Source organism: Corythoichthys intestinalis, chromosome 2 (genome assembly GCF_030265065.1).
Source record: "Corythoichthys intestinalis isolate RoL2023-P3 chromosome 2, ASM3026506v1, whole genome shotgun sequence".
Classification (NCBI taxonomy): Eukaryota; Metazoa; Chordata; class Actinopteri; order Syngnathiformes; family Syngnathidae; genus Corythoichthys; species Corythoichthys intestinalis.
Window position 1 is genome coordinate 30,840,714 of NC_080396.1, and position 8,606 is coordinate 30,849,319.

An 8,606-nucleotide genomic window follows, 5' to 3' on the forward strand; every position below is an offset into this window, starting at 1 on the left:
ATGAGGAAATGAGCAAGTTATACAGCAGCCTTTAAAAGAAAAGTCACATCTGTTTTGTTTTCTCCTAGATTCTGGTAAGTTGGAGAAGTTGTCAAATCATATTATTACTGTACATATTGTCAGTGTGTGGTAATGTTTTGAACTACCAATGTGCTATGCTTGTGCTGTGTTTCACCAGTCAGTAAAATGACATCTCTGTATCTGTACACGAGCTCTGTTTTCTTGTATTCTTCTATTTATTGGTGCTAAAATTAGGGTGCGCATTATAAACGGGTACAATAATTTCCCCTAGATTTTACAAGTAAATTTGGGGTGCGCATTATACACGGGTGCGCCTTATATTCGGGAAATTACGGTAAATGTAATATGTAAAGAGGAAAAATGTAACGACTGTTTTATAGCCCAAAGTAGCGCAGTAAGAGTAATGTTTTTTCTTTACAAATCTGCTCAAGTAAAAGTAAAAAGTATGGCTTAGTAAAACTACTCTTACAAATACATTTTTCTCAAAAAGTTACACAAGTAAATGTAACGGAGTACATGGAACACGTTACTACACACCTATGCTGGAAATGCTATCCACATGAATGCACATTTAACTGAGGGACACATTTTGAGTTTACTTTTAATTTTAGTTTCCATTAGGGGTGTGACAAATTTCAAAATGGTGATATATATCATGATACTTTGTATCCCAAAAGGTTAACGATATGCTCAGAGGCATCGCATCCCATTAGGCAAACCAGGCAATGGCGTACCGCAAGCAACACGTCACTTCCGGTCATTAATATTCATGACATTAGCTACTGTTGCTAAGTAGGGACAAGCCACCGTTTGTCCCTAATAGGAAATGAATGGAAATCGTGTACGAAGGAGATGTTTACAGCGCTAAACCTACCAATTCTCTCCGAAAATGATGTGCCTGGTGCCAAATTGACTGGCAAAGATGTTGAAGAACATAAAAATGTTCAGTTAAAGAGATGGCTTTAGTGTCGAAGGCTGAAAAAGACGAAAAAAATGAGCCGACCTAAGCATAGCTTTAGCTTTTTTATCAACGCGACTGACAATGACATTCTCCTGTTTCAACAAGCTATCCTTTACCATCAGCCCTGTCTTTCTTATATATCCTCTGGTTGTCCTATGTCTCTTACCGTTCTTGGGGGTAATTTAGTTAGCTTTGTGTAGCGATCGCAAATGCTACTCAGTGACAGACAACGAACACTTTTAATTTTTTCATTGATAACACATCTTAATCCTATAATTTATTTACACTTCCCCCTTACTAAAGTTGTTTTTTTATATGTATAACAGAAACGGTAACAGTGGCAGTCAGATACCATTGTAATTCTTTTCAGGTCATTGACTGTCAGACAGAAGCAGTACGGCACAATGTTACGCTAAAAAAATAAGTTAAAAATATAAAAATGGCTTACCTCTTTGTCCTCTGAAAGACCATGCCAACCCAACATAATGTTTACTGCATATGAAACGTGAATGGATTCGCCGAGCTGGTGTTAAAGTCCGCGCAAGTTGATTCGGTCTTCACATTTTTTCCTCCCAAGTTTTTGGTTTCCAGAAACGTATGAAGAAAACATCCTTCATGTGTCGTAATGTCTAGAGTAGTTTCTACAAGTTCCAAAAAAGCAATGAGTGATCGGCATGTTCGTTATTGAAAGATTATCGGAGAAAAGTAGCACTTTTTACGTTGGGTCTATGCGAGGGCGGGTCTATAATGTCCCACTTCGGCTTTACTTCTGCTTTACAATGCGACATCACAGTCTAAATATAGCCTGCGTGCGGTACGCCATTGCCTAGGGGCCCCAGCCAACAGGGGCCCCCAGAGGGCCAACAGATTTAGCTCACGCAGCTTTTCTGCACTGTCGCAGCAACAAGTGTAAAGAGTGTTTCAATACCATGGAATACTTTGGCAGATTATCTATCAATTCTGTTATCAATCCCAATCAGCACTAACCATGTCTCATAGATTATACATGTTTAAGAAAGCTCAACCAACTATTACTACCACATGATTGTTTAAAGAGTGACTCATCAAGTACTCTCTGGAATGTCTTTGTAGAGCTGTTTTACATTGATTTTCACAGGCCACCTCATTATTCATGTGACTACTTAAAGAAATGGAGATTTTTCCAAAAAACTATTAATGGGTCTATCGTATTCCTCGTCGAATACTCTATAAGAAAAATATAACATATATGCATCGAAAATAATCCTAAACAATTTTATCAGCAAATGTAATACTCATTTCGGTCAGTAGTCTACCAATCATGGGTTTTAACGAAATAATTTGAATTTGGTGGGTCGTAAGGCCAATCTGACTACTGATTTCACACAAAGGTATATACCTCTGCATTGGATGGTGGTATTTTTGTGTTGCTACTCTTTCTTCTATTGCTCCAAGTCCAACTGTCCCCCTAACTTGCACACGCTCGAAGGGCCCCATGTTGCTTGTTGCCTGGGGCCCCTGGGGACCCTTGCTACGCCTCTGGATATGCTCCTGCCAAGAATCAAGATATCGTTTTGTAAAGGTGTCAATGACTAAAAAAAAAAATAATTAAAAAAAAAATGAACCAACAAGTTGCTACCAAAATATTCCACCATAATAGTGTCTCAGTTAACTCTAAGGCTGCATTGACGGTGCTCGACACCCAATCCATATAGACTGAAACCAGAAACCAGAGCATTCACAGTCATTCTGTCCGATTTTCAAGGAATTTACAGGTCACTTGCTGTTCATTTTAGGGCATTTACAGGTCATTTTCTGCTGAGTTTGATTCCCTGCCTATTCATTTGGATGATTTCCAGGTCATTTCCTGTTCTGTAACTCTAAATAAACAGGGATAGACCCATAAAATACCCCAAAATCAACAGGTAAATGACCTTAAATGGCCCAAAATGACCTCATTGCCTGGCATTGGCTGCCACTACCGGTCATAGACGTTCAAGCATCCGTTCATTCGTTGCCATCCCTCCCACTTCAAATCGATTGGACGTCTACTAACGATAAACTCATTCCAATCCACCGCATAAGCTTGTTTTTCTGTTTATTAGTTGTTTGTAGAATATCCTAGAATGGTTTCCTGACCAATGTATCGATAATCGTTGTATCGCCATATCATCAGATCACCTTTATCGTGAGCTTTGTATCGCAAATCGTATCGTATCGTGAGGTACCAAGAGGTGCCCAAGCCTAGTTTCCATAGATCTCATCGTTTACAATCATCGTTGAATATTCATGTTGCAATGCAGTTTTCTGTAGCTACAATCGGAAAACTTGCTGAAAAGGATCAACTTGTTTTCTAACAGGTCTTATTCGGTCTTCAGAATTTTCTTTTGGCAAGTTTTGTCACAAGAGGTCAAATCTTTCTTGTGTCTATATTGCTACTCCGGTACATGCTACACTGTAAAACCAAGCACAAGTGTGTCACAGCACACTACTACAGGCTAAAGACTGTGTGCTCCGCATGCCTTCAACTAACTCGTAACCTACATGCAACACAGGCATCAATAAGTGAATAATTATTTGATCAGCACTGATTTGAAAAAAAAAAATCAAAATTGGGCTCCAAGGATCTTGCCTGGCACGGCCAGACTGTTCTCCCTGTATTTTTCAAACACTGAGAAAATAGTCTGGGACCCAGTCCCTTAACAGCCTCTCGAGCAAGTACAAAATCAATCGTCGAATCAGATTCGTTTATTTGCGTGACGTGTTCTTAACGAGCAACGTCACTCTTCCGCATCGGAAGTCGTCCCCACAACACAGATGGCGAACAGGAGAGCCGAGAATATGTTCCAATCCACGGTAAAATCAGTTTTAAATTACCAAAAACACATCGACACAAGTCATTGACAACAGTCTGTCTCGCGCTAGCCATGTTGAATAAATTCCGCTCTCCTCGTATGTTTACTTCCGCGCGCAAGTCCCTCGTCCTGCCCGTCGCTGATTGGTCCACTCCGCTGTCTGTTTGCTGTGGCTTGCTCCGCCCTGGAAATGTTATCCGCTTAATGGTAGCCAGACTCAATAGCTGGAACAGCGGCGAGTCTGGAGTACCAGGCTACCAAGGATTGATAGATACTGGCCCATGCTACCTAGCTACCAGGTTTTGAGACAATCGGTTCACCAATGTCAGAGGAGTAGGTCTTCAAAGTTAGACAAGTCAGCAGTATCTCAGTAGTTTACACATTTGACAGGGTAAACGTTCTGCCCACCCAAAGAAAACTGGATTTAGTACTAACGGCAGTCTGGGCACCGCGTATGGTATCCCATTCATATAGTACTGATGTTTTCTAAGTTTTAACCTTTGCGATGTTACCTTCTCTTTCACCTTTAGAAAAAAAATAATAAATGTTGATTTTGTTTGTAGGGGGCGCTACACACATTTACGCATATATATATATATATATATATATATATTTTTTTTTTTTTTAACATTTTATCAAAGTTTTCACCAGTGTTCACCTGGCTGTTGAGTTTGGTGAGTTTTGAACAGTGTTGGGAGTAATAATAATAATAATAATACATTTTATTTATAACGCACTTTACATTTGAAAACAAATCTCAAAGTGCACATCGCCAGAAAAAAATAAAATAAATAAAAAGACTAAGAATAAAAGAGGAAAAGCAAAACAGGCAGAAGCACAGATAAAATCAGATACCAATCCGATAAAAATAAGATCAAATAAAATTAGCTAGAATAAGCTTTTTTAAAAAGGTGAGTTTTTAGTCCTTTTTTAAATGCATCCACCGTCTGCAGGGCTCTGAGGTGGTCTGGGAGGGCGTTCCACAGACGGGGAGCAGCAGCTGCAAAGGCCCTGTCGCCCATAGTCTTGAGCCGAGTCCTGGGCGGGAGTAGACGGTGCTATTGGCCTGACCGGGTTCTAGCTGAATTATGTGATGTGAGGAGTTCGGTGAGGTAGGTGGGGGCTACACCTTGTAGACAGTGATGGGTGTGAAGGAGGATTTTGAATTCAATACGGAGGTGAACAGGGAGCCAGTGTAGGGTGTGAAGGATGGGGGTGATGTGCTCGTGTTTACGCACCCTCATCAGGAGTGTGGAGTAACGCCGTTATAAATAACACTGTTACGTAACGGCGTTATTTTTTTCAGTAACGGGGTAATCTAACTAATTACTTTTTCCGCCGTTACAACACCGTTACCGTTACTGACGGTCAAAAGCGGTGCGTTACTTACTCTGAATAAACTGAAAAAACTACCAGCCATGTCGAGTCGACTCGCTGTTCTGTTGATTTGTCATCCAAGACTTTTGGTGCGTTCAGGTTCGAGAATAGCGCACGTACTTCTGACTCCAAGCTGTTTGTCCCTGCTCATTCAATTAGACAATGTTTTCCAAAGTTTGGTAACGTTTCTGTGTTTGCTACACCTGATGCTAGCCTCATTCCCATCTCCCACTGTCAGCCAGCAATAATTCTGCTTCCATCTTGAGGACGGCAGACGCTTTGAAGGTGACGTGAATTGTCGGGAAACAAGCCTACCTGAATGCGGCCCTTCGAGAGATGCGATGGAAGTGATTGTGATTGGTTGAGGGTTAGAGTCATGTGTCGTGGTAAGCCAATCAGAGCCGGTGATTTTACAAGCAAACCGGAACAGCGCGTGCGGCAAACACACACACGCAAAACAGATGCACAGGGTCGGGATGGCAGAGCATTCAGAAGAAAAATTGTCCTTTAAGTGTTAGGTTTTGTGTTGATTCCCTCCTAGTGTGTCCTTGTAATTGCCATTGATTTCACCTGGTGTACCGCTCCCTCTGTATCCTCCAATCTGCGTCCACCTGTGTCACCCATCTGTTCGTCATTGTCTCGTTACCCTTTGTCTGCGTGTGTATATAAGCTCCCAGTTTCTTTTCAGTCCTTGTTGCGTCATTGTCAATGTCAGTGTCTATGTCAACGTTGAAGTCAAGTCCCGTCCAAGCCCTCGTGTACCCGTCCCTCCGTTTAAGTTTTGTTTGAACATTGCCTTTTGAGCCCTAGTCCTTTTGTTTGTACTTTGTGATTTTGTTAGTTATTATTAAAAGGTTTTTTGAGTTCACTCCCACCTGCCTCGCTGCATTTTTTTGTTTCCCTGCATTTGGGTCCACACAACCTGCCTGCCCGCGTTCCTGACATTAAGAGGTGGAGATATAGACACTATTTCAAGTTTGTCGAAATTAAAGGAAAGAACCTGCATGTAATGTGTCATTTATGTCCCGGGGCAAAGCTTGTGTCGACATCTGTGGTAAGCAATTCAAATCTGCTGAAGCACCTAACAAGTTAACTACCTGTCTGTTCTTCTATATTCCACTGACTCGAATACTGCTCAGAAAATTTCAAATTCTTTGACATACAACAAATTATTTTTAAAGTAACGGAAATAGTTACTTTCCCTGGTAACTACTTTTACTGTAGAGTAATTCAGTTACTAACTCAGTTACTTTTTGGAAGAAGTAGTGAGTAATGTAACTAATTACTTTTTTAAAGTAACATGCCCAACACTGGTTTTGAAGTATTCTGAGGGGGTCAAAGTAGGGCTCAGAGCGTCGGCGGGACAAAGAATGACTGCTAGGGGGCGCTACATAGTGTATTTGGAATTTGTCTTTACACGGTATCAAAGATTGCACCTGTCTTGATCTGCTGCCGATTTTGGTGCATTTTGAAGCATTCTAAGGGGGTCAAATTGAGCTCAAAGGAGCTAATGAACAAAGAATAACTATAATTATAAGAATAAAACCGAGGAACCACATATAGGGGATTTCGACCTACTTGAGCATTGTAGCTTTTTTTTTTTTTTGCCCCCAAGGTAAGACTAATGCCCACCCACACCTGGCATCCTGGCAACACCACTGGTGTGCATTCCAATACCAACTGGTGATATACAAAAATCAACTTAGCAAAGCACTACACTATGATTACGTGTACAATATTTTGTTTTTTCAAATTTTTTTTTTTTCAATTTTTTTTTTTTTTTTTTTTTTTTATGGTAAGATTCTAGCAACCTCTGCTGCAAGTATTTTACTGTAAAGGTTACATTTGTGTTTTTATTACAACGTAGAAACAAAACATGATAAATGTTAGCGTCTCACCTAGTTCTCAATTTCAGTCAAATAAAAGGCTGTTAGTCTGAACTGGACAACAGCTCATATTTCACTCTAGACGTCCTGGCCCGCTTTAAATCAGATCAAGTTGCTGCAGTCAGAATGTCCCGTAGGCCTATGTCTGCACAGGTCCCAAATTGCTTTAATCCAAGTGACATAATCACGTGTCCTTGAGTAAAGAACATTCACTTCTCATTTTAATAACCTTTCCTAAATCACTGTGAATGTCATTGCTCAGCACGAATACCGTACGTTTAGTTCTCTGTCCTCACTGAGTTAGCCCCCATTTATTTGATTCCCAACAGATTTAAAAGCAGACTGGGATTCTTTTGCATGGAAAAGTCTTGAGTTAAGAGCTGGCAAAAAGCAATCCTGGACAAAGTGCCAACAGTCTAATATTAGCTGCACATGGCCGTTTACAGAGTTACTCACCAAGCAGGCTAAAATTAGCTGCTGTTTCCCAAGCCTCTATCCAAGGTCTCGTCGCTCACACTGACCTCTGCTGGGTGGAATCACACCTGGAGAGGAGTCACACGTTAGAGATGGGGCACAGGGGGTGGGGGGTCCAAATGAGATGGTCCTAGAACAAGTGCTAGAAAAATATTATTTTATATATATATATATATATATATATATATATATATATATATATATATATATATATATATATATATATATATATATATATATAAATTAATAAATTGTGCATTAGTGAGCGAGATTGCCCTCTTGTGTTCACAAATGATATAGCCGATGCCTTGCTTTTTCTTTTTATTAGCAAAAGGTCAGTAATTTGTAAGAGCAGCAGCATTTTAATACATTTCAGTGGTGTTACCAGGATGCCAGGTGTGGGTGGGCATTAGTCTTACCTGGGGGCGGGGGCAAAAACAAAATGTTTTGTTTTCTCCTTGAGGTAACTGCAGGGATGAAAGTGGCTAGAATTTATTGCCGGGGGGGCGTCAAACCTCTTAAATTACTAAAATGTAAATAAAACTGTTTTATTTTCCCTCATTTCCTCACATACTGAATGCCAAATCTCAATTTTAACTACTTAAGAACATAGGATATATATTAAAATTGAAGTTAATGTAAACATTTACTTTTTTTTTTGTTTGTTTTTATTAATAAAGATATAAGTACAATACATTCAGAAAAAAAAAGAAGTACAAATGACTTGTATTATTCAGAGTGAAATGGAATATATTTTGAAGATCGCGCAAATATTTTTTTTTTTAAATCATATTTACTTTTTTAAGTCATAAGGAAATGAATAAGTATCGTATTTTTCGGACTTTAAGTCGCAGTTTTTTTTTTCATAGTTTGGCTGGGGGTACGACTTATACTCGGGAGCGACTTATGTGTGAAATCATTAATACATTATTATATCATTTCACGTCTTATTTTGGTGTTTTGGAGTGACACTGATGGTATGGTAAACTTGTTAGCATGTTCTTTATGCTAAAGTTATATGAATAACTCTAATAGCTATGTTACGTTAACATA

At 39.6% G+C, this 8,606-nt stretch overlaps 1 protein-coding gene across 2 annotated transcripts in view; it reads right to left on the bottom strand.

Moving 5' to 3' along the window:
* arhgef25a (Rho guanine nucleotide exchange factor (GEF) 25a) overlaps window positions 1–7,648 on the bottom strand; it is a 98,385-nt gene extending 90,737 nt beyond the window's left edge. For both annotated transcript variants that reach the window (XM_057818453.1, XM_057818435.1), the window contains exon 1: window positions 7,536–7,648. The gene's annotated coding sequence lies outside the window, so the exon portion shown is untranslated. The remainder of the gene's footprint in view (window positions 1–7,535) is intronic.
* Window positions 7,649–8,606: the final 958 nt, after the last annotated feature.